At 50.3% G+C, this 25,783-nt stretch overlaps 2 pseudogenes; both read left to right on the top strand.

The window, feature by feature from the left end:
- The first annotated feature begins 1,703 nt into the window (after window positions 1–1,703).
- LOC149371080 (uncharacterized) lies at window positions 1,704–3,372 on the top strand (annotated as a pseudogene).
- A 774-nt stretch (window positions 3,373–4,146) lies between these two features.
- Window positions 4,147–25,290, top strand: LOC149371079 (uncharacterized; annotated as a pseudogene).
- Window positions 25,291–25,783: the final 493 nt, after the last annotated feature.

The following is a 25,783-nucleotide window of genomic DNA, read 5'->3' as shown; positions in this document are numbered from 1 at the left end:
AAAGAAAAGGAGAAGGAGCAATCCAGCGTAGAACGGCCCTTTTGTATATCCACAGGCGGCGGAAATGTAAATGTGGCCAATACATACGAGACTCTCCTTCTCGACGACAAATTCACGCTCTCTGGCTGGTCTCTTCTCTAGGCCTTAGAAGGAACGCCAACTCAGTGGCGTGGAGACGAAATTCCTCGCTTGGCTGACGGCAGGAGGGAAAACAACAAAATTTACGCGCCCTCGTCGGCAAATTTTTCACCCTTTCCTGCCCCGGTGCTGCTCAATGGCCATTAAAGAAAGAGAGATTAGAGGAGAGGGAAGGAGATAAAGGAACGGGCGATGCGGATCCATTTGCGCACTTTGTGGATGTACAGGGCTCATATTCTGCAGCGAACAGGGTCTGAAACATTAAATTATTGAACTTATGCTCGTTTGCGCCGGCATACTTATAATGCGTCCCGAAAGCTGCTTTCCAAACTTCCTTCCAATGTTCTTCAACGAGTTGTTTCATTTCTTTTATATTTCTGTTTTCTTTTTTCTGCCTTCATAAAGTTCCGTCATGTGTTCCTTAGATAGGAACACGCCTTCTAACTAGTCCTTTCTTTTCTGCCGATTCTTCTACAGGACGCCCTTTCGCTAGTCTCTCTCGCGGGGTCGAAGACCGAAGAGTGAAATTAAAACTCGAAGCAGCTGACTCCCTTTTTGTCAGTGCACGTTAAACAACCCCAGGTGGTCTAAATTTCCGGAGCCCTTCACTACGGCTTACCTCATAGCCTCAGTTGCTTGGGGCTTTCTTTAAACCCCAAAAAACCAAACCGTTTTAAACTGTTGCTTAGCAATCAACACTGTCGCAGGCACGACCCGCTCAGCATGGAGTAAAGGTAGAGAGCTGGAGGAGAAAAAACGAAAATTAAAAGGAAATGGCGTGCAATGAAAGAGAAAGTCCTTGTATTTGATATACAGCAAACTGCCTTCTTGGCCGATATGCACACGAAGTGTTATTGCGTTTTAAACCAATTTTCTTTAACTCCGCGTAGGTAAATACGCAGGGTCTCAGGAACATGGAATTCACAGCCGATGTAGAGATCTGAACAAGTAAATGAGAAAGCAAAGCAGCTATGCCAAGGCAAGCATCTCAGTGGGCGTGGAGTCCTATCACACATTTTGTCTGCGGTCCAAAGAATCCGAACAGGAAGAGAAAAATCAGAAAAATCGATCCCGTTATTTTCCAAGCGAATTCATAAAAAATTGGTGGGGCTTTAGCTTTGGTTAAGCCTGGTAGGTTGCGAAAGCAAAAGTGCTGTCCTAAAACAGGTAAGGCCGTGAATACAGACAACCTGAGGCTTATATCACTCACCTCATGTGCAGGCAAGCTTATGGAGACGATGGTACGGGATCGCCTCTCTCCATGCCTGGAGAGTAAAGGCTTCTTTGCAGTCACCATACACGGGTTTCGCCCCCACGTGTCTGCACAGGACGTCCTTCTCCAGCTGCACAGGGATGTAATACGACCCACAACTATGCAACACAATGACAAAGCCATTCTGGCTCTTGATCTGAAAGGGGCTTTCGACAATGTTAAACACGGAACCATCCTGGATAAATTGAGTTCTACCGATTGTGGGGCTAGGGCCCACTCGTATATAAGAGATTTCTTGACTAATCGCCAGGCCTTTCTTCGGATTGAAGGCAAGGAATACGACCCTTACATGATGGGAATACGGGGTACCCCTCAGGGAGCGGTGTTATCACCTCTCCTGTTCAACATAGCTATGATGCACCTCCCAAGCCAACTGGCCCGGGTGGAAGGCATTCAACACGTGTTATATGCAGATGACATTACAATTTGGACCACTGAGGGGAGCCTTGGGGACATGGAGGACGGCCTTCAGCAGGCCGCTTCCATAGTTGATGCGTATGCTATTGACTGAGCTCCAATGTGCTCCAGCGAAATCTGAGCTTCTGCATGTCAGAGCGAACCCAAAGGATAGGACAGCAATTCACATCTCTCTGTCAGGAGGTCCTATTAGAGAGGGGGAGGAGCTCCGTATTCTGGGCCTTTTCATTCACCACAGACTCAGACCGGACACCACCATTGTGAAACTCAAGAGAGTAGGCGAACAGGTAGCGCGCATGATCCGCCGCGTTTCCAACAAGCGGGGCGGTCTGCGGGGCAGGGACGCGCTTCGGCTCGTCTATGCCTTCGTGACTAGCCGGATCCTCTACGCCGTGCCATATCTCCGCACTACTAAGCAAGACGAGGCGCGAATAGACGCCAGCATCCGCAAGGCAACTAAGCGAGCCCTGGATCTCCCGGTGGCTACCTCTAATGCCAAACTCAAGGCATTGGGGGTGCTAAACTCCTACCACGAGCTCCGGGTGGCCCGCCTCGTGGACCAATACACGCGGCTCATGCAGGCGGCCCCTGGGCAACGCCTGCTAAACCGCTTACATATCCAACACGACTGCACTCCAGGAGAGGCGGAGCGTATCCCAGTACTGTGGCGCCAAATGCTCTGGGTCTCCCAGCTCCCCCGTAACATGGACACCGACATGCACGAAAACAGACGACAAGCGCGGGCTCGGGCTCTTGAGAGACAACACGGCTCCCGAACGGGTGTATATTATGTAGGCGTAGCAGGTCCATCGCCTACGGGATTTTACACAGCCGCTGTCGTTCACCAGGAAATGCACGTCGATGGACTCTCCTTTCGAGCCCCGAATTCAATGCGAGCCGAGGAAGCAGCGATAGCGCTTCCTGCCGCCCACGCCAATTCGAGAATGATCATCACGGACTCCCGAATAGCATGAGAACATTACTTGGCAGGGGAGATCTCCCTCTTAGCTGCTTGCATTCTGAGACGGACTGCCGCTGATCCAACACCGAAAAGAATCGTTTGGGCTCCTGGCCACCAGGGCTTACGAGGTAATGAGGCCGCCGACGCGGCTGCCCGAGCGCTTCTTCACCGGACTCCTCATCCCAGCTCTTCTGGCTAGGAGACTAACCAGCCGCTGCTGCGATTCATGGAAATAATAACGCATTATAGCGACAACCACCGACTTTTCCTGGCCCCTGCAAAGGGGCTGAGTAAGAAGGAGGAGGGAACTTTAAGGCGCCTGCAGACAGGTACTCTACTGTGTCCTGCAATCATAAAAAATTACGATCCTAACACGGATGGGCGATGCCCGTACTGTGGGGAGATCTGTGATATCTTCCACATGGTGTGGGCATGTACTCAAAATCCCCACCTACCATCTTCCCCTACCCCTTCCAGAGAGGCATGGGAGACCGCCCTCCTCAACTGCTCCTCGCTTGAGTCCCAAAGGGCTCTGGTGAAACGGGCGAGAGACGACGCCTTGTCATGCGGTGTGCCGGACTAATGACGCCGACCATGTAACGGGGCCACTCTGTGGCTCCCAAACTCTATTTCATCAAACTTTTCACCACCACCAATTGAAGGAACGCGGTGCGCCGCGTCTACAGGTCACGCGTGGCTACCGGCCGCCGCTGCGCGACGCCTGAAAGCGTCTTGGAACGCAGTGCGCCGCGTCTACAGGTCACGCGTGGCTACCGCCCGCCGCTGCTCGACGACTAAAAGCATCTTCAGTAATTTTTTTATATCTTGTTTTTTATGTTGTTGTGACTGAGAGAAAGAAAAGATAATCTACAGGTCACAGCGGCAGTAGCGCCACAGGTGCGCAGCGCGGCAAGCGAACACCTAACTGCAGCCGGGCTATCTGAAGCATCGCGTTGGTCGCCCATATTCACTCCGCTAAAGGTCAATCGTAACTGCGGCCGGATCACGCGAAAACTAGAAAGTGCGAGTAGTATTGCTTTCGCAATAAAGGCTATTGTCGGGGCTTTATCTCGCCATTGCACTGCGCGCCATCCTTCGGAGAAACTGGATTTCGGACAGAGTTCGGTGTGTTTCTCTTCCCTAACTGCACAGAAGAAGTTCCACATCCAGGTACTCAGTCACTTTCTTTTAAGGCGGAAGCCTTTAATGCCTCATCGTTGTAAACAGGAGTTGTCGACAGAAATGTCACGCTTTTCAATTGGTCGAAATGGTCGTGACGTCACAGTGCGCGAATTTCAAACGGGCTAATTGTACTTTAGCTAGTAACCATGCAACCAATTAAAGGGATGGTATAGTAATGCTCCAAGTCAGTGTGGCTGAGGTTAATTGATTGCTTAATTGACTAAGTAGCCTAATTAACCTTTCTTGTCTCACCAGATAAAAAATTACGAGGAACTTTAGCGGCTAGAGTACTGAAAGGCGAAAGCCTGAGTACTGCATTCTGCTACGCGATTGTTCACTTCACAATCTGTTAGTGCATTAATTAACTGCCATTTAATGACGCTTAATCTTACCTTTAGGGGTGGAACGTGACAGCGTGTTGTAGTGCTGCCAGGAAGGACGCCGACCATGTAGGAGGGCCACTCTGTGGCTCCCAAACTCTATTTCATTAATTAAAAGTTTCCACCACCACCACCACCACGGAACGCTACCACCCGTTCGGCGCGATGCGTTTCCCTTTGAACGCAACGCTTTTTGAGGAAAGGAAATGGCGCTCTAATTCTCTGTCATCTCGGTGGACACCTGAACTGCACTATACAGGAAGGGAGGAAGTGGAGAGAAAGATGAAAGATTGGTTGGTTTGGTTGGTTTATGGGGTTTAACGTCCCAAAGCGACTAAGGCGACTAAAGATGAAAGAGGGCCGTAATGAAGAAATTGAAAATTGTATTTGGGAAAAGGAAATTGCGCAGTAACTCTCACATATTTCGGTGGACACCTGTTGTATCAGCCGCTGTGTCATTGTGTGGGCTACACACTGCGCAAGCGTGAAGTTTTCATTGTACCTCGCCATGTCCCCCCTTTCTATTTCCCCTCTCCTCTGGAATACTATATAATCACCCTCTGTTGCAATAAACGTGGGTTTTCGCTTGTCTCGTTCCCAGGCGTGTACGCTCGTTCCGTTCCTGCCGTGGCCTATCGGCCGCGGCTATGTTACAGTGGCGACGAGTCAAAACGACACCCATGCTGTCAAGGCAGACCCAGACACTCCGGCCCTGAAGACAGCACTGCCAGCGACTTCCATGGCCTTCCCATGGCCTGCTGGAGCTCCCGAGCTTCGACAAAAGCACAGATAAGTGGAAGCCGTACTTGATCAAACTGGAGGCGTATTTCGAAGCAAATGGCATCGCTGAGTCAAGTAAGAAGAGAGCACTTCTTGTGGCTGCATTGAGCACGCAGACTATTCAGATCCTTGCCGGAAGGGTGGCTCCTCAGGCGCCGAACTCTTTGAGTTATCATGAAGTTATCAAAGCCCTGAATGAATACTATGACCCAAAACGGAATTAAATTTCGCAGAGCTACAAATTCTTCAGTCGTTGCCAACTGGAGGGAGAATCTATTCATGCTTTCCTCGTCGAGATCCGCCGCATCGGAGACAACTGCAACTTCGGCAGTTGCCTTGACAGGATGATCCGAGATAGAATTGTCTGCGGTGTACGCTCAGGTGCAGTACGGAAACAACTCCTGGCAAAAAAGAGTTAAAACTAGACGAAGCCGAAGCGATAGCGATAGCTGCTGAAGCCGCGGAAAACGATGCGAAAAAAATTTCTCCAGAAGTAACACCACTACTGAAAATGCAAGCGCGACGCCGGCCAACACCGAGACAAAGCGCCGAAAATGCAGCGTGTCGGCAGTGCGGCAGATGTGGAAGCTTGAAGCATGACGCTAACAGCTGCAGCTGGGCCAAATCGCGCTGTTATCACTGTGGTCAACGTGGCCACCTCGCAAAATTGTGTCCCAATCGCCGTGACAAGCAACTCGGGGCTGCTGCACCTGCGTCTCATGGCCAAACATTAACAGTGCAAGAAACCACTTCGGAAGATTGCTATGAAAATGCTCATATCTGTACTTTGCTGTCGGCGCGAACGAAGTCTCTCGAGCCGCCACTTCGCCGCACAATCAATTGGGGCGGTGTAGAACTGGCAATGGAAGTAGACACAGGATCACCAGTATGCGTCATAGCGCGACAGGTTTTCGATAAGCATTGCAAACACTGGCCAAAATTGAAGCCTTCACATCTGAAACTTTCGTGCTACGCTGGAAGGCTGCCTGTGTTAGGCGAGCTTCAGCTAGTTGTTGCGCACCAAGGTGTGTCAGTTGAATGCACACTCATAGTGCTAGACTGCAACGGACCAAGCCTGTGCGGGCGAGACCTGTTAACCCTGCTGGATAGAGCTGGAGTTCCGGTACTGCAAGTCAGTAGAGGTGAAGTGCCAGTGGCGGGAGAAGCCACCAGCCGCATCAATGCCTTACGGAGCAACTACGAGCATGTATTCTCGGAGGAATTGGGCCTGATGAAGGGACCCCCAGCCAGCTTGGTGCTGAGGGACGGTGCAGTTAGCAAGTTTTGCAAGGCAAGACCGCTTCCGTACGCGCTCCGCGACAAAGTGTCAAGAGAGTTGGATCGGCTAGTGTCGCTAGGCATACTATCTCCCATAAAATATTCGGACTGGGCGACCCCCATAGTACCAGTGCTTAAAAAAGAAGGCACAGTGCGGATTTGCGGGGATTTTAAAGCCACCTTGAATCAGGCTTGTGCACTTGAGCAGTATCCCCTTCCGGTGATTGAAGACATGTTCGCGTCGTTAAGCGGTGGTGAAGTTTTTAGTACACTCGACCTGAAAGACGCCTACAACCAGGTGCCACTAGACGAAGCTTCACGCAAGCTGTGCGTGATTAATACGCACCAAGGGCTCTTCTGTTATAACAGGCTGCCGTTCGGCATTTCCTCTGCTCCTGCTATATTTCAAAGGAAGATGGACACCATTCTAGCGGGCCTTCCTGGAGTTCAGGCATACTTAGATGACGTGCTTGTGTCTGAAAAGGCGGCAGACAACGGAGCTCGGCTGAAAACTGTGTTGCAGCGATTTCGAGAGCACGGCGTAAAGCTGCGATATGACAAATGCAATTTCAGCCAGCCATCGGTTACTTATCTTGGACACCGTATCGATCGTCTCGGTCTTCACCCGACGGAAAAGAACGTGGAAGCTATCATGAAAGCACCGAGCCCTCGTAACGTGAGCGAGCTGCGTTCGTTCGTCGGAATGATAACATTTTATTCAAGGTTTCTGCCGAACATGTCAACCGTGTTGTCCCCGTTATACCAGTTACTGGAAAAGAATACGCGATGGCAGTGGAACCACCCCCAGGAAACTGCGTTCGTCAAGGTCAAACAGTGCCTCAAGAATGCCGAAGTGCTTGCCCATTTTGACCCGTTAAAGGAGCTGAAGCTAGAGTGCGACGCTTCGCCACACGGCATTGGCGCAGTTCTGTTTCACACAGTAGGCAGCGTCCACAGACCGATCGGATTCCGTTCAAGGACTCTTCCTAAAGCCGAGCGGAATTCCTCGCAACTGAAGAGCCGTGTGCACGTTCGCAACTATGGGACAGGAGACAAATGGATACCAGGGCATGTGACGTCTACTTCTGGGACCAGAATGGTTACAGTAGAAACACCCGGAGCAATTGTAGGGCGGGACGTGGACCAGGTACGTCTTCGGCATGCAAAAACGCAGTCACCCGACACTGCGGAAGAGGCACGCCCGGACGGCGCTACAGAAACAGTCACCCGACACTGCGGAAGACGCGCGACCGGACGGCGATACATTCAGGCCAGAGGAATCCGCATCACAGCTCGATATGAGACTAGAAGGATCTACTTTGCCGCCTGCAGTTGGGGATCATCATGCTAACGGCGCATTTCCGGCATTTCCGTCATCCGGAGCAGTAGTGCCAAGCGGACCCGCTCAAGCCTTGCGACGCTCGACGAGGTCGAGGAAACCAGTTGACCGATTTTAGGAGGAAGAAGTGTTGTATCGGCCGCTGTGTCATTGTGCGGGCTACACACTGCGCAAGCGTGAAGTTTTCTTTGTACCTCGCCATGTTCCCCCCTTTCCATTTCCCCTCTCCCCTGGAATACTATATAATCACCCTCTGTTGCAATAAACGTGGGTTTTCGCTTTTCTCGTTCCCAGGCGTGTACGCTCGTTTCGTTCCTGCCGTGGCCTATCGTCCGCGGCTATGTTACACACCCGTCAAAAATCCCCCGCAGTGACGTCACGACCATTCCGAAGCGGTCCATCTGGCGATAGCTGCCGCGAGGAGCCAGAAGCTCCTTGCCTGTCTCTAGTCGCGGAGGTCCCGGCCCCTGCCCCTCGGCCTGCTTGCCGGAGGTAGGGAGTAGGGGGCCTCCATTCTGATGGAAAATAAAGGTTTATCCACAACAACCAATCTGAAAGGAGGACAAATTTGCTAACACGTCTTCATCACGACAGCATGAGCCATTAAAGGCTTTCGCCTTAATAAAAAAAATTACGAGCAACATTAGCGGCTAAAGAGGTGAAAGGCGGAAGCCTGAGTGCTGAATGCTGCTACAGCCTGTTGTAGCGCTGCCAGGGAGTCAACGGAACGCCACCACCCATTCGGCGCGATGGGTTGCCTTTTGAACGCAACGTTTTTTGAGGAAAGGAAATGGCGCTGTAATTCTCTGTCATCTAGGTGGACTCCTGCACCGCACCGTACAAGAAGGGAGGAAGTGGAGGGAAGAGGAAGGGGAGCCGTAACTAAGGAAATGAAAATTGTATTTGAGGAAAGGAAATTGCGCAGGAATGGTCTCACACATTTCGGTGGACACCCGTCAAAATTCGCGCGCAGGGACGTCACGACCATTTCGACCAATCTGGTTTGGTTTAGGGGGTTTAACGTCCCAAAGCAACTAAGGCTATGAGAGACTCCACAGTGGAGGGCTCCGGAAATTTCGACCACCTGGGGTTCTTCAACGTGCACTGACATCGCACAGTACACGGGCCTCTAGAATTTCTGCTCCAAAGAAGTTCTCTCAAACACGGATGACTTTGCTAACACCTCCTGGTCACGAAAGTATGATCCATTAAAGGCTTTCACCTTAATAAACCAAGTAGGAAATTGGTCGAGTTGGGGAATCGAACCATGGCCTACGGAGTGCGAGACGAGCACGCTACCGCTCCGCCATGCCAGCTCGATGGATGGGAATGAACAAAGGCGCGTCTAGTAAATACGGTGTCTTCGTTCACTCCCATCTTCCTCCTTTCCCGTTACGGCGGGGTTCAGGTGTCCACCGAGATAGGCGAGACAGATACATTTCCATTCCTCAAAAACCAAATTACCGACGAGCAAGGCGTATAGCCAAACGGGCGATGGCTTTCTGTGGACTCCCTGGCAACGTTGCAAGACGCTGCCGCGTTCCACTCAGAGGCGAAGCTTAACACCTTAACCACACATCAGTGACATAAGCACCACCATCGCGCTTAAGGTTTCCGACTCACCGCACCTGAGGTCAACAAAGCGCCCCCCTGAATTTTAGACTTTGTTTTTTCCTTCCGGCGTATCTCTTGTACCAGCGCGGTGAGCTCCTGTAGCTCAAGCAAATTTGATATCTGCGTAGTGCTTTCGTGCTTTCCCTCCAGTCTCGATCACTGTAGGAGCGCTTATGAAAGGATAGGGACCCCGTTGTTGTGCGCATCTTGCGAGTATTAAAAAACAATTGAAAATCGACAAAGGGCGCACTCTGCGGCACTTCAATACTAGTCCCCCCCCCCCCCCCCAAAAAAAAAAAAGTTCTTAGGAGACTGAAGCGCCTCTTTTATCTTCGCCTTGTACTCAACCTAACTGGCCATGTTCGGAGAACCTCAAGGACTGGGAGACCCTGCTGCGCTCGGAGGACCTGGCCGTGCAGACCATCGCCACCGGCCGTGCTGCCAGTGTTATGGACCTCAGGAACATAAACACTTGAGTGCAGTGGGGTCGTGCGGGGACCCTGGGGCGTGCCCCGAATTCCTGCATAAAAAAAGTTTTTCTCTCTCTCTCTCTTCGCTGACTTCGCCTTAGTCGCTGCCATTTGCTTGCCCTACTCTTGAGCCAAACGACTCCTCTAACTCGCTATCTCAAGGGCTGGGCGGAGACCACCATCTACCTGGTTCTTCCAACACATGAACGTGAAGTGTCTACCCGCTGAGTTTTGCGTTCTGTTCCGCTGGTGTTTAGACGAACTCGAATGCCAGGCAGAATGGCTTCGAGTGATTTCTTCGAGCGCCGCTTACGTTGACAGCTTTCTTCGATTAATGACCTGCTGCCATACGGCTTATAATCATTCCTACAATGACTTGGCATTAAGCAGAATTTGTGTGAAGTTTTTCTCAAGTAGAGTGCATGGCAAAGTCGTTTGTAGGTGTCTACTGCTAAAGATAATATAGCTGAGGCTTATTAGCCACTGCACGATGGTACCAAACTTTGACCCCATGACTCCTATGGCTGGTTGATAGGGCTTTCCGTGAAGCACAAGCCCGTGGACTCCTGGACCAGTAGGGGACCACCCTGGAAGATTTTTTTTTGTAATAAAGTTGTTTCTATCCATGCATCCTAGTATTAGAGATCTGCTGTAACCCAGCGGCAAAAAAAAAATACTTCTGGCTGCCGTCTCTTCGAAGCGCAATAAAAGCAGGTTAGCACAGAAAATCTCGGGGTGGATAAAGTGCGGTGAGGCGAAAGCCTTAAGTGCGGTGTTGCTGCTTGTGTCACTGATGTGTGGTTAAGGTGTAAAACTTCGCCTCTAAGAATGGAACGCGACTGAGTCTTGCAACGCTGCCAGGGAGTCCGCAGAACGCGATAGCCGTTCGGCTGTGAGCTTTGCTTGTCGGTAAATTGGTTTGCGAGGAAAGGAAATGCATCTGTCGCATATCTCGGTAGACAGCGGTATCTCCTCGTAAGGAAAGGGAGGAAGATGGGAGTGAACGAAGACACCGTATTCACTAGAGGCGCCTTTTGGCATGGCGGAGTGATTATCGTGCTTTCTAGCACTCCGGTGACCTTGCTTCGATTCCCCAGCTCGACCAATTTCCTACTCGGTTTAATTTATTTATCTGGTTTGACTAGAAAGGTTAATTAGGCTAATTGGTTAAGTAACTAAATAAGTAAACTCAGTCCCACTTACTTGGAGCATCACTATACCATCCCTTTAATTGGTTGCATGGTTACTAGCCAAAGTACAATTGGCCTCGTTTGAAATTCACTCAGTGTGACGTCACGACCATTGGGACCAATTGAAAAGCGTGAAATTTCTGTCGACAACTCCTGCTTACAACGACAAGGCATTAAAGGCTTCCGCCTTAATACACTTACTTCAGTTGTGCACTAACCTCAACGTTCCATATGATCTAGGGGTGCTTCCTAATGTGTGCTCTGCAAGCCGCAGAGCCTTCATTTTCCCTCTTGCTATGGAGGCAGTTCGATACCTCAAGTGGCTAAATAAAGGCTACGGCAGCTACGCACTGGGCCAGCAGCTTCTAAGCACACCTACGGCAACTCGCCGAAGGGCCTTGCAGCCAGGGCTAGCTCAAGCTTCGACGGAACAGCCTCGTCGACTCTACGCCAGATATGTTGAAAGGAACCGTTCTCAACATTCCGTTCATGTTTCTGATAAGTAGAACGCCGATAAATTGATATCTTGGATGTGGAAGTAGAATCTGCATTGGTCGTTTGAATAGAAAGCAACTGTATTTTCCTGCGGTGCTAAGTCTTTAGAATTAGACCTGCCACTCGTGGTTGTGCCCATTCATGCGAAGGGAAGGGAAAACTTTATTTCCACTAATGGTTTTTCCTGCGGTTTGGGGGCATCTTCAGAGACGTCTTCGTTCTACCCCCAGGAGCCCTCTATGTCGAAGTCGTCCGCCTCTAATCAGTGGTCGGTTGCCCTCAGTCCAGGGCTCCGCTGGCCACTGCCGCCCATTGAGGTCGCTGTACCAGACCTCGTTGGTATTCACAGCGGTCGCTGGACAGCAGAGTCTCCCACTGCTCCGCACTCGGGTTTTGTATTTTGGAGACCCCGTCTATGCTTTGGCAGGCCCATGTGATGTGGTATAGAGTAGGTTTTTCGTCGCACCAGGGACATTTGTCCGCAAAAACAAGCGGTTGCTCTTTCCGTTGGTGCTTGCTTTTGTTCTGTTTTATTCGCTCCTTTGTTCCGTGGTGCATTTTTGTGGCGTATTATGCACCCCGTCGTTAATTTTCTGCAATCCTTCGACACAGGAACTGCGAGTAATTAACTCACTGGGCAAGTACACTTTTTTCAATGAGACCATGAGTCGCTATCATTCTTCACCATTGCTCTTTCCTTCGCGACTTTTAAGGCCGAAGCATTTAATGCCTCATCATTGTAAGCAGGAGTTGTGGACAGAAATTTCACGCTTTTCAATTGATCGAAATAGTCGTGACGTCACACTGCGCGAATTTCAAACGGGCTATTGTACTTTGGCTAGTAACCATGCAGCCTATTAAAGGGATGGTATAGTTAATGCTCCAAGTAGGTGGGACTGAGGTTAGTTAATTGCTTATACCCCTGTCACACGGGCATTTCGAAGGCCCTCGAATCGATAGTCTATCGACTCGAAGGCGATCGAGCGCTGCTACACGGCCAGTTTGAATGCCCATCGAGTCAATAGTCTATCGAGTCGACGGAGCAGCCCGGAACTCTATCGAGATTTCGAGGGCCTTCGAGCGTTGCCCAAGGTTGCTAGCATTGCTTCGAACGACAACAAACATGGCGGCTCCCTTCAAAGCCGGACCCCTCGCTTCGGACTGAATTCTCGTTGTTGCTGCCTTTGTCTGTCCGTTCACTGGTCATAAATGGGGCACCGGTCTTTCGCTTCGTCTCATCTTGCCTACAAGAAAACGTATAAGTGAAAAATTTGCTTTATTTTTTATTTAGAGTGGCAATTCTGCCGCTGCTAGGCCTAAGAGAGTCGGTTTGTTGACAGTAATGGTTCCCATTTTGACCAGATGGCGCCACTAGAGGCTGAGTTTATTTTAGCGTCTCTGCTAGCGTACGCTGAACTAAATGTGGGAATGCGCCTGCGTTTAGCGTACGTAAGCGTGCATACGCTCGTGGTACGTAGACAGCATAAATTTATGCTCTTTTCTCACTGTATCTGTGTACGCCGCGAGCGTGAAGTGGTGCGCACAGCGAGAAGCAGCAGCGGCGCGGCCGTTCCAACTCGCCCGGGCGTCAAAAGATGAGAACAGGTCCTAGTTCTTGCGGCGAGCGAATCCGCTTCGCTTGCCGGATTTTTTAACAAGTGTGTACGCGCCTTATGACTGCAAAAAGTGTATTTCAACATTTAGTTAAGTTTCGTCAATATATTTTTGTTATTTGCGCGAAACCGAACGTAGCGATTGTGGCGCCACACGAACTTGGCGTAAGACGCGAGAACGATTTCAATGGCCATTGAGATTTGCCGTGTAGCAGCACCACAACTCCCTCGAGTTCGATGGCGATCGAAAATCTCGATTGATTGATTGATTGAAAACATCTTTATTTATTCAGTATTTTCAGAACATGTGGGTGGGCCGCCTAGTCCGGTAGTCCATTGGCTGCTGCTGCTGCGGTGGCCCTCCCCACCAGCCAGTGCTGACGGTCAGGATCATCGCTGAGCAGAATAGCCTCCCACTGCTCCTCCGAGGGGTTGGGAATGGGGTCAAGTAAGGGATTAAATTGGCATGCCCACACCATATGATAGAGGTTAGCTACCTCTCCACAGTGTGGGCACTGCGGAGAGTATAGTGTAGGGTACCACAGGTGTAATTTAGCTGGTGTTGGGTATGTGTTGGTTTGTAGTCTCCTAAGGGTGTTCTCTTCTAACTTATTGAGGGATTTGTGTGGTGTTGGGTACTCCTTTCTGGCTGTTCTGTACGGCGCGAGATTGTCAGTATACACTGCTAAACCTATCAGGTCACGGCACCCTTCATGGTCATCAGGGGGAGACGCCCGGTATAGAAGAGCTCGGGCATGCCTGTGAGCGGCTTCGTTTCCTCCTGGTAGTTCCAGGTGACCGGGAAACCAGATGATTGAGGCTTGGTTGGGTGGATGCTTAGTCAGCAATGACAACCCTGACTTATGAATTAATTCGGAATTGAAGTTGCGACAGGCGTTCTGGGAATCAGTGAGCACAACGGCGTTGGGGTTATATGCTACAGCTAATGCAATAGCTGCCTCCTCTGCGTGAGTGGGGTTAGATGTTTTCACCGAGGCGCAGTTCACCATCGACCCTGAAGGCGTTGAGACTACAATAGTCATGACTCCATTCTGTGGTCCTGCTGCGTCCACGTAAAGGGTGTTAGTCTGCTTGTCCCATTTCTTCTGCAGGGCTTCCCCTCTTGCCTTCCTCCTCTCGATGTTATATGCGGGATGCATATTCCGCGGAATGGGGTGCACGTTGATGCGTCTTCTTACATCGCGTGGGACCTCTTCCCTTTGGTCAATTGTAAAGGGCTGATTAACATGGATCTTCTCGAGCAATTCTCTGCCGGGTGTTGTGAGTGCGAGCCTATTGAGCTGTGAGAGCCATTGTGCTTCCCACATCTCTTTGAGGGTATTATGTATTCCTAGAGCCATGAGCTTGGCCGTTGGCGTGGAATTCGGTAGCCCCAGTGCCGTCTTGTAGGCTTTCCTGATGAGTGTCTCTAACTTTTCAATTTCCGACCTGGAGAGGTTAAGGAATGCCGTCCCGTACATTATCCGCGAGATCACGAAAGCTTGCACTAAGCGGATGGTGTCCCTTTCCTTCATGCCATGGTGTTTATTTCTGATACGATGTATCATCCGGAGGATTTGCTCGGTGGATGTTGTAAGCTTCTTCATTGTGGTGGTGTTCTGTCGCCCCTGCGGGATATACTGCCCTAGGATCTTGATCTCCGTGGGTTTCTGTACTGGGTGGCTCTCTATATACACCGAGATGTTCTGCGCTAGGGGTGCCCTCGGGTTCTTCAGAATTAGCAACTCGGACTTGTCCGGCGCACACTGGAGGCCTCTCTCTCTGGCGTACCGGGCCACCGTGTCCGCTGCTGCTTGAAGACGCTCCTCGATCTCGGCGTCACTCCCCGAGTTGCACCAGACAGTGATATCATCCGCATACAATGTGTGTTTGATGCCAGGAATTTCGGAAAGAAGGCCTGGTAGATCTTTCATAGCCAAGTTGAACAAGAGGGGTGACAGTACCGCCCCTTGCGGAGTTCCCCTCGGGCCTAGAGTGATGGGATCTGATTTTATTCCACCGAAGTTTATAGTGGCTTGCCTGGCTGATAAGAAGTTTTTGATATAGTTGTAGGTTCTTGCGCCACAGTTGGTATCGGCGAGGCTTTGCAGGATATTTTTATGTAGAACGTTATCGAACGCTCCTTTCAAATCTAGTGCCAGGATGGCCCTTGTCTGTGACTTGGGAGGTGTCTCAAGGAGGTCTTTGTACAAATACAATAGGACGTCCTGTGTTGATAGGTGAGGGCGAAAGCCGAATTGAGTGTTAGGTAGGAGGTTGTTATCTTCTAAGTATCTACTCAGTCTCGTGTTGATGACCCTCTCTATGAGTTTCCCCAAACACGAGGTCAGCGATATCGGCCTTAGATTATCCAGTTTAAGGGGTTTGTTCGGCTTCGGAATGAACCGAACCTCGGCTGTCTTCCAGGATATTGGTAACGTTCCAGTAGCCCAATGCTGCTCGTTGAAGCATTCCACCAGCGAGGTGATGGTGTCATCGCTGAGGTTAAATAAGAGCTTCGCTGTTATCTGATCTGGACCTGGAGCTGCATTTTTTTCTCATGGCCGCGATTTCTGCTTTGATTTCTTCTTTCGTGAGTGGGATGTCCAGCTCGGGATTCGGCAGCCCAGAATACTCCGGCTGTTCCACGACTTGGTCCGCTTTTCCAATTTACGTGAACGCCCAATTCCAAGAAATTCGAGAGCAGATTGCAAACAACCGACGATACACGGAGACGGCAATTTCTGCACTTCGGAAGGAACATGCGTATAAAAGACATAAGTCGAAATTCGCTCGTACAATGCAAGTGGACGAGCCATCCGATACGGATTCAACATGCCAGCCAAACCTAGAGTAAAGATCTGGCAGTGGAACTGCCGGGGATACAGGAGAAAGCAGGCTGCTCTAAATCTCCTTATATCTCAGGAATCTGACCCACCGGCAGCTATCCTAATTCAAGAACCCCACCTAATACCTATTAAACTCCAAGACTATGTGACTTACCAGCACGACCAGTTAACTGCCACGTTAGTGCACAAATTATACACTGCCATATTGCACGACCCTTTCGAGCCGGATATTGCGCACTGCTATATAACTATTCTTCCTCTCCAAAGAGGAGCGGCAAGCACGCACGTATTGAACGTATACAGCCCTCCTAAAGACAGGCACGCAAAATTGGGTTCCCTCATAAAGAAATTTCTGACCTTAGCGGGCCATTCCCCCTGCGTGATTGGGGGCGACTTCAACGCACCACACCCTTCATGGGGCTACCCGGCAGCGACACCAAAAGGCAGAAAACTGGAAGAAGTAGTGACGCAAGAAGGGTTATCGACCCTCACCGATCCCACTTACCCTACGAGGCTGGGAAACAGTGTCAGTAGAGATACGTGTCCTGACCTGACGTTCACCAAGAACATACAAAGCGCCATTTGGAAGAATACCGAACAGCACCTGGGAAGCGATCACTTCATACTCTCTCTGGAGATAAGCACAAATGCGTGCAAGCGCAAAATAGGCATCGCAAGAGTTACGAACTGGGACAGGTGGAGAAAGGCCCACACATCTACTGCAAACCCTATTACCGACCTAGAGGAATGGGTTAAACATGAGGTGCACACTTTGAAAGCCTTTACAAAAGAGGTCTGCACGACAGAGGACTGCCCAGCGGTCGATCCGCACCTTCTACATTTATGGGAAGCGAGGCACTCATTGACAAAGAGATGGCGCAGACAACGGCTTAACCGCAAACTCAAGAAAAAAATAGAGGAGATAAACAAAAAGGCAGAAGCCTATGCCATATCCTTAACCAGACAGAACTGGAATTCGCTCTGTGATGGTATTCAGGGGAAGTTAGGGGTGTCAAAGACTTGGAAGCTCCTACGTGTCCTAATCGACCCCAGCAGCAGCAAGTCGGCCACTAAAGACAGGCTCACGAAGATCGTACACGCCACCCCTGGTACGGACACAGAGTTGATGGAAAAGCTCAAGACCAGGTATCTGTGCACGGAAAATCTCGAAGGCCCTCGACTCGATGGCCATTGAAACTGGCCGTGTGACAGGGGTATTAATTGACCAAATAGCCTAATTAACCTTTCTTGTCTGACCAGATAAAAAATTACGAGGAACTTTAGCGGCTAAAGTGCTGAAAGGCGAAAGCCTGAGTACTGCATTATTTTACGCCATTGTTTACTTCACAATTTGTTGGTGCATTAATTAACTGCCTATTAATGACGCTTAATCTTACCTTTAGGAGTGGAACGTGACAGCGTGTTGTAGTGCTGCCAGGCACTCTAAGGAACGCCACCACCCGTTCGGCGCGATGCGTTTCCCTTTGAACGCAACGCTTTTTGGGGAAAGGAAATGGCGCTCTAATTCTCTGTCATCTCTGTGGACACCTGACCCGCAGCGTACAGGAAGGAAGGAAGTGGAGAGAAAGAAGAAAGAGCGCCGTAATAAAGAAAATGAAATAGTATTTGAGGAAAGGAAGTTGCGCAGTAACTCTCGCATATTTCGGTGGACACCCGTCAAAATTCGCGCGCAGTGACGTCCGACCATTTCAAACCAATCTGAAACGCGGACAAATTTGCTAACACGTCTTCGTCACGACAGTAGGAGCCATTAAAGGCTTTCGCCTTAATAAAAACATTACGAGGAAGGATGGATGGAAACAACTTTATTACACACACAAAAAAAAAATCTTCCAGGGTGGTCCCCTACTGGTCCAGGAGTCCACGGGCTAGTGCTTCGCGTAAAGCCCGATCCACTAGCCATTTCTGGCCGGCGGGCTGAGCGGTCCGTAAAGCAGCCTCCCAGGAGGAGTGAGTGGGATTGGGGATGGGGGATACTGTCTTTGGGGAAGGGCATTCCCAAAGGTAATGGAAAAGTGTGGATTTAAGCACGCCACAGGTGTTACAATCAGGAGGAAAGGTGGGATGAAAGCATGAGAGGCGGTGGGGTGAAATAAAGCAGCCTGTCTGTAATTGCCGCCATGTTGCGCTGGATAAGGGCGACAAGGTACTGTGGGGTGGTGGCAGTGTCATGCGGCTGAATTTGTAAAATGTGGTAATTTGGTGATATGTAGAGAGGACCGAAGGGGCTTCTTTCGCAGGGTTGGGCCGGCGCATGAACGCGCTCATTACCGGGGATCGAGGCATGCCCAGGGACCCACGACAGAGTAACCGTTCGGTCGAGAGAGGTGGCCGTGGTAAGAATACGGTGTGTTGCCGGAGTCGCCACGCCCTTTAGGAGGAATATTAGCGGCTAAAGAGGTGAAAGGCGAAAGCCTGAGTGCTGCATGCTGCTACGCGATTGTTCACTTCACATTCTGTTCGTGCATTAATTAACTGCCAATTAATGACGCTTAATCTTTGCCTTTAGGAGTGGAACGCGACAGCCTGTTGTAGCGCTGCCAGGGAGTCAACGGAACGCCACCACCCGTTCGGCGCGATGGGTTGCATTCTGAACGCAACGTTTTTTGGGGAAAGGAAATGGCGCTGTAATTCTCTGTCATCTAGGTGGACTCCTGAACCGCACCGTACAAGAAGGGAGGAAGTAGAGTGAAAGAGGAAGGAGGAAGGGGGGCCGTAATAAAGGAAATGAGAATTGTATTTGAGGAAAGGAAATTGAGCAGGAACTGTCTCACACATTTCGGTGGACACCCGTCAAAATTCGTGCGCAGTGACGTCACGATTATTTCGACCAATCTGAAACACGTACAAATTTGCTAACACCTGCTGGTCACGACAGTATGATCCATTAAAGGCTTTCACCTTAATAAAACCGAGTAGGAAATTGGTCGAGTTGAGGAATCGAACCAGGGCCTCCGTAGTGCGAGACGAGCACGCTACCCCTCCGCCATGCCAGCTCGATGGACGGGAATGGACAAAGGCGCGTCTAGTAAATACGGTGTCTTCGTTCACTCCCATCTTCCTCCCTTCCCGTTACGGCGGGCCTCAGGTGTCCACCGAGATATGCGAGACAGATAATTTCCTTTCCTCAAAAACCAAATTACCGACGAGCAAGGTGTATAGCCAAACGGGCGATGGTGTTCTGTGGACTCTCTGGCAGCGTTGCAAGACGCTGTCGCGTTGCACTCTTACAGGCGAAGCTTAACATCTTAACCACACATCAGTGACACAAGCACCACCACCTCACTTAAGGCTTCCAACTCACCGCACCTGAGGTCAACAAAGCGCCCCCCTGAATTTTATACTTTGTTTTTTCCTTCCGGCGTATCTCTGGTACCAGCGCGGTGAGCTCCTGTAGCCCAAGCAAATTTGATATCTGCGCAGTGCTTTCTCTCCAAACGCGATCACTGTAGGAGCGCTTTTTGAAAGGATAGGGACCCCAATGTTGTGCGCGTCTTGCGAATATCAAGAAAACAATTGAAAATTGGCACTGTACCGGGCCTTCACTACTTCATCCTTCCCCATCCCGCAAAAAAAAAAAGTTGTTAGGAAACTGAATCGCCTGTTTTATCTACGCCTTGTAACCAACCTAATTGGCAATGTTCGCTGACTTCGTTTTAGCCGCTGCCATTTGCTTGCCCTACTCTTGAGCCAAAGCGACTCCTCCAGCTCGCTATCTCAAGGGCTGGGCGGAAACCACCATCTACCTGGTTCTTCAAACAACACATGAACGTGAAGTCTCTGCCCGCTGACCTTTGCGTTCTGTGCCTGTGGTGTTTACACGATCTCCAATACCAAGCAGAATGGCTTCGAGTGATTTCTTCTAGCGCACCTTACGTTGACAGGTTTCTTCGATTAATGACCTGCTGCCATACGGCTTATAATGATTCCTACAATGACTTGGCATTAAGCAGAAGTTTTGTGAAGCTTCTCTCACGTAGAGTACACATGGTAAAGTCGTTTGTAGGTGTCTACTGCTAAAGATAATATAGCTGAGGCTTATTGGCCACTGCACGATGGTACCAAACTTTGACCCCATGACTCCTATGGCTGGTGGATCTGGCTTTACGTGAAGCACAAGCCCGTGGACTCCTGAACCAGTAGGGGACCACCCTGGAAGTTTTTTTTTTCTGTAATAAAGTTGTTTCCATCCATACATCCTAGTATTAGAGATCTGCTGTAACCCAGCGGCAAAAAAAAAAAATACTTCTGGCTGCCGTCTCTTCGAAGCGCAATAAAAGCAGGTTAGCACAGAAAATCTCGGGGTGGATAAAGTGCGGTAAGGCGAAAGCCTTAAGCGCGGTGTTGCTGCTTGTGTCGCTGCTTGTGTCACTGATGTGTGGTTAAGGTGTTAAGCTCCGCCTCTAAAAATGGAACGCAACTGAGTCTTGCAACGCTGCCAGGGAGTCCGCAGAACGCGATTGCCGTACGGCTGTGAGCTTTGCTTGTCGGTAAATTGGTTTGCGAGGAAAGAAAATGCATCTGTCGCATATCTCGGTAGACACCTGAACCTCCTCGTAAGGGAAGGGAGGGAGATGGGAGTGAACGAAGACACCGTATTTACTAGAGGCGCGTTTGTTCACTCCAAACCATCGTGCTGGCATGGCGGAGTGGTAAGCATACTTTCTCGCACTCCGGGGACCCTGTTTGGATTCCCCAGCTCGACCTATTTCCTACTCGGTTTTATTTATTTATCTGGTTTTACTAGAAAGAATAATTATGCTAATTGGTTAATTATCTAATTAAGTAAACTCATTCCTACTTTGTTGGCGCATGACTATACCATCACTTTATTTGGTTGCATGGTTACTAGCCAAAGTACAATTGGCCTGATGATGATGATGATAACAACTTTATTTTCCGCCATATAAGGAAGCCCCCTACTCCCCGTCCCCGGCACGCGGGCCTTGGTGACGGGGGCCGGGACCTGCGCAATTAGAAGCAGGCGAAGAGGTCTTGATTCCTCGCGGCTTCTTCCGCCAGGCGGATGGCTTGTTGCTGTGAAGCTGGGGCCTCGCTCCGCAGCAGGGCTTCCGAGGTTTCTCTGCAATTTATGTTTTCGTTAGCCCCTGGGGAGCTAGCACATTCCCAGATTATGTGGTCGAGGGTCGCTCTCGCCCCACAGTGTTTCCACTTATCGTTTTCTTTATCTCTATGAACATGATAGGCTGTTACGACCCATCTTGAGACCTGAGATGAATCGGAGGGAGATTCAACGTAGCGGCAATTTTGACGGGTCGTTTGACTTCAACTTGACCCCACGATGACCTCACGAAAAAGGGTGGCTTTCTGGGAAGTGGCCGACGAGGCTCTTCCCACACTCGGCTCGGCGAAAACGACCTCCCTTCGAGAAACAACCGACGACAGGAGAAGAAAGGGTGTCCCTCGTCTTGAGAAAAAAACCCGGAACGAATCAGAGGAAGCCTGCGCAGCTGCGGCTGTGACGTCAACACGACACAATGCTATAGGAATGCGGAATGCGGACTGCGGACTTAGGAATGCGGACTCGCCAGTTCCCACGTGCGGGCTCTAAGCAGGTGTCTTAGTTGGCAGTGACGTGTGGTGGCGATCTTTTGTGCCACGATGAGTTACCGCCTAGTGAGGAGGCTCAACAGGTCTTCGACAATGGTCGTAACAACTGGTGGCAGCGGTGGGATCTGCTACCTTGCGTCTCAACAAGGCCCAGACCGGGTTTACGAAGTTCCCAGCTTGGAGGCGTCGCCATGCGATTGCCTCCCTATTGTTTAGACTTTTATCCGGTGGTGGCACCAGTCTCCTCTGTAACCTATAATTTTCAACAATTTCCGTATAATTCTCCAGAAGCTCGTCCATGTTCTGGCAGTCGGGCGGCTCCACAGCTACCCGGAAGTAGAGAGCTCGGGCTAACTCGTGGGCCGCGTCGTTGCCAGGAATGGACACGTGTGCGGGAGTCCAAATTAGGCTAACTTTTCTGTTTAGCTGTCTACTGGCCATAATCCTTGCCGCTTCCGGCGAGATTCTACCCTTTCCAAAATTATAGATGGCCGTTTTGCTATCGCTAATTATAAAATTGGCTTCCGTTCCAACGCAACCGAGCGCTATCGCAACTTCTTCAGCTGTTTCCGCGTTGCGGCTTCTAATGGTGGCTGCCGATAGGGGGGCACCGCGGCCGCCAACCGCCGAGGCGACCGCCGCACCCGACTTGCCTCTTGCTGCGTCCACGTACGCAACGGACTTGCTGTCCATCGGATCGAAGCGTCTGATAAGTGCTTCTGCCCTCTTCTTTCTCCTTTCAGTGTTGAATATGGGATGCATGTTACGAGGGAGTGGCGGAATGATTAGATTTCCTCGGTAGTCCTGCGGAATGCTCGATTTGACTCGCAGTCCCCTATCTGTTTGCAGGCCTGCAATTACAAGGATGGCTCTGCCTGTGATTGTTCGGCTTAATCTTTCGAGCTGTGAAATTCTGACAGCCTCCGCTATTTCGTGCCAGGTATTGCGCACTCCCATAGAGAGCAGCTTCTCTGTGGAGGTGCTAATCGGTAATCCCAGGGCCCTCTTTATGCACCGTCGAATGAGCGAGTCTAGTTTCTTCTCCGCAGCCATAATGTTTAAGAAAGGTGTGGCATGACTCACGCAGCTTATTACGTATGCTTGAGTTAGTTTAAGCAAGCTTCTTTCCTTCAGGCCTCGTCCTTTTAGCGCGACCCTTCTAAATATGCCAAGGGCTTGCGTGGCAAATCCCTCGAGTCTTTTGAGTGTCACATCATTATATCCATTATCCTGAATAAATAGCCCTAAGATTCTGATTTGATCTACCTTTGGAACTGGTTTCCCCTCTACTGTGATGTCAAACTTCCAGCTGCGCTTGCATCGTAGTGACTTCGGGTTATAGACGAAGAATTCTGATTTTTGAGGAGAGCATGAGAGACCCCTACTGGGCGCATAGTCGACGACAGTGTCCGCCGCAGCCTGCAGGCGCTCCTCGATACTGGCATCGCTCCCCTGGTTAAACCAGAGGTTGATGTCATCCGCATACATACTGAAATTTAGTCCCTCTATGCTCCGCAGAGCTTCGGGGAGGGCCCTCATTGCCACGTTGAAGATGAACGGGGAGAGAACCGAGCCCTTCGGCGTGCCCCTGCTCCCTAACTTGAGTGTGCGAGACTGTATGTTGACAATTACCATCAGACACTTTAGAGGCGGCTCCAAACACGCACTTTGCCCTCCCCTTATATACGCTCGCGATATCACCCAGTCCACACGAACCCTTCCTGTACCCTCTGCCACCACCCCAAAGCCACTCTCGACCATATTCTTTTCCTCTGCCCGGCATATCCTCCCCCGCGGGGCTTGGAGCACCTTACCACTTGGGAGGCTTGGGAGACCCTACTGCGCTCTGAGGACCCGGCCAAGCAAGCCATCGCCACCGGCCGGGCTGCCAGCGTCATGAGCCTCCGGGGCATGAACGTTTGAGTGCAGTGGGGCCGTGCGGGGGCACAAGGACCGACGTGTCCAAAACTCCCTAGTTACAAATAAAGTTTTCATCATCATCATCATCTTGGAACTTCATGCAGGCAGTTCTGCCGGACAGAAAGTCCTTGATGTAATCGTATGTTCGCGCGCCTACCTCAATTTCATGGAGACCTCGGAGGATTGCTTCGTGTTTGACGTTATCAAAAGCCTTTGTCAAGTCTAGGCCGAGAATTACTTCGGCGTCTCTAGAACGCGAATCGATTATGTCCTGTTTCAGTCAGAGCATAACGTCCTGCGTGCACAAGCCCGGTCGGAAGCCGACCATCTCGTGCGGCCACTGATCATTTTGCTCCATAAAGCACGTCAGTATGTTCTGGACTACGTGCTCCATCAATTTCCCCATGCATGAGATTAGGGAAATAGGTCTTAAATTTTCCAGTTTAGGAGTTTACCCGGCTTTGGGATTAGAATTACATTTGCCGACTTCCACTGTCGAGGCAGGTGGCCTTTAGTCCAAATTTCTTGCATGTATTCCGTCAAAGCGCTGATGGAGTCGTCGTCTAGGTTTCTTAAAATTTTGTTAGTTATCCCGTCAGGGCCCGGGGCCGATTTCGTTTTTAGTCCCAATATTTCTGCCCTGACCTCCGCCTCCGTGATGGGTGCGTCGAGCTCCTCGTTGCGAGCGCCGTCGTATTCTGGGAGGGTGGTACTACGGGTATCACCAATGTACATGTTGATTAGTTTGCGCATAAATTCCGCATCTGTTCCCTCAAATGCGTGCCTGGCTTTTGATAATGTAATTCCCGATTGGGTTTTTGAATTGGTCGGATCTAACAGGTGTCTCAGCAGACCCCACGTTCTGGAAAGGCTCATGCTCCCTTCTATCTCGACACATCTGCTACACCTGTTTCGTTTGCATAATTTGATCGCATAATTTTCTATTTCCTTGCTATGTCTAGCGACCCCCCTTCTAAGATTACGGTTCCATTTTTTCTTCTTTAGTCTGCGCTCTATGCCACGTTTTGCCTCCCACATGTGAAGCAGTTTGCTATCAACTATCTCTGGGGCATCGTCCCGTTCAAGCGTCTTTGTTGCCTCTCCAACGTGACGCATGAGGGTCTCCGTCCATTCCTCTATGTTAGTGATCTTCCCAGTGGCAGCTTTCTTTCGCTTTTTCCTAAATATTTTCCATTCCGTTACTCGTGGTTGACACGCACCACGCGTCTTAACTCCTTTTTTAAGGATTGAGGCCAAAATGAAATGATCGAAGCGAAAATTTTCGTCTGAATTGTGCCATTTTACATCTGTCACATTTTTAGAGAAGGTCACGTCAGGGGAGGTGTCTGCACTCACGCTGTTGCCCACCCTAGATGGACTACTAGGGTCCGTGTGTAGGGTGAGTCCCAGCTCATGCGCGTCCTCCAACAGCTGCCTGCCTTTGGGATCTTGTTTAGCGTAACCCATTCCGGGTGCGCGGCATTAAAGTCACCGACTATTAGCAAGGGGTTAGTCCCGGCTGCCTTAATCGCTTTGCGAAAGAGGGCCCTGAATCTCACCTTTCTCTGCTGTGGTGTACTGTACAGAATTAAGAGGAACACGCTCGGCTCCTCTTTTCCTCCCGTAATAATTTCTAACAACACTGTTTCAATTTCGCTCGAGTTGACTTCGTGCTCGATAGCCGCAATGTTCCTCTTAATCAACGTTGTGACGCGAGATTTCTCACCTCTGTCACTTGAAAAAGCTTGGTATCCTGAGAGTTTTGGTGTTTTGCCCGTCTCCTGCAGGGCTATACCTAGCGGTTTCTCATGTAATAGCGTCAGATATTGTTGCACTAACGCCCGATTGCGTTGGAATCCGCGACAGTTCCACTGCCAGATTAAAGACTCAGTTGGTGGGCCTCTGGCCATTTTGGAGCTGGTCAAATTGTTCCTCTGCTTTTTGTTGCCATTCTCCGATGGCAATTAATTCTGCCCGTTGCCTTTGAACTTCAACCGTAAGGGCTTGTATCTGGCTTTGAGTCTGATTTATTGCTCACAGAATTTGGGCCATGAACGAATCAAATTTAGCTTCGATTTTGGCTTCTAATCTTTTCTCTAGTGCCACCAACGGATCAGCGTCCTCCCCTTTGCGTTTAGTAGGAGGCGGCCTAGCCGATTCTACTATCATTTTTTCCTCCTCCGGTGTCGCAGGCTGTGTGGGAGTCACAGCCTTAGGCGCCGGGGTGTTGATCTGGAAACCAATTTTGGTGGCCCTCACTGGGGGGAGGGGGACTCCGTACGCGCCTGCAAT

This window comes from Amblyomma mixtum, chromosome 1 (assembly GCF_055824585.1).
Source record: "Amblyomma mixtum isolate Tamu chromosome 1, ASM5582458v1, whole genome shotgun sequence".
Lineage (NCBI taxonomy): Eukaryota > Metazoa > Arthropoda > Arachnida > Ixodida > Ixodidae > Amblyomma > Amblyomma mixtum.
The sequence above is the reverse complement of the archived record's forward strand: the minus strand, read 5'-3'. Positions and strand labels throughout refer to the sequence as shown.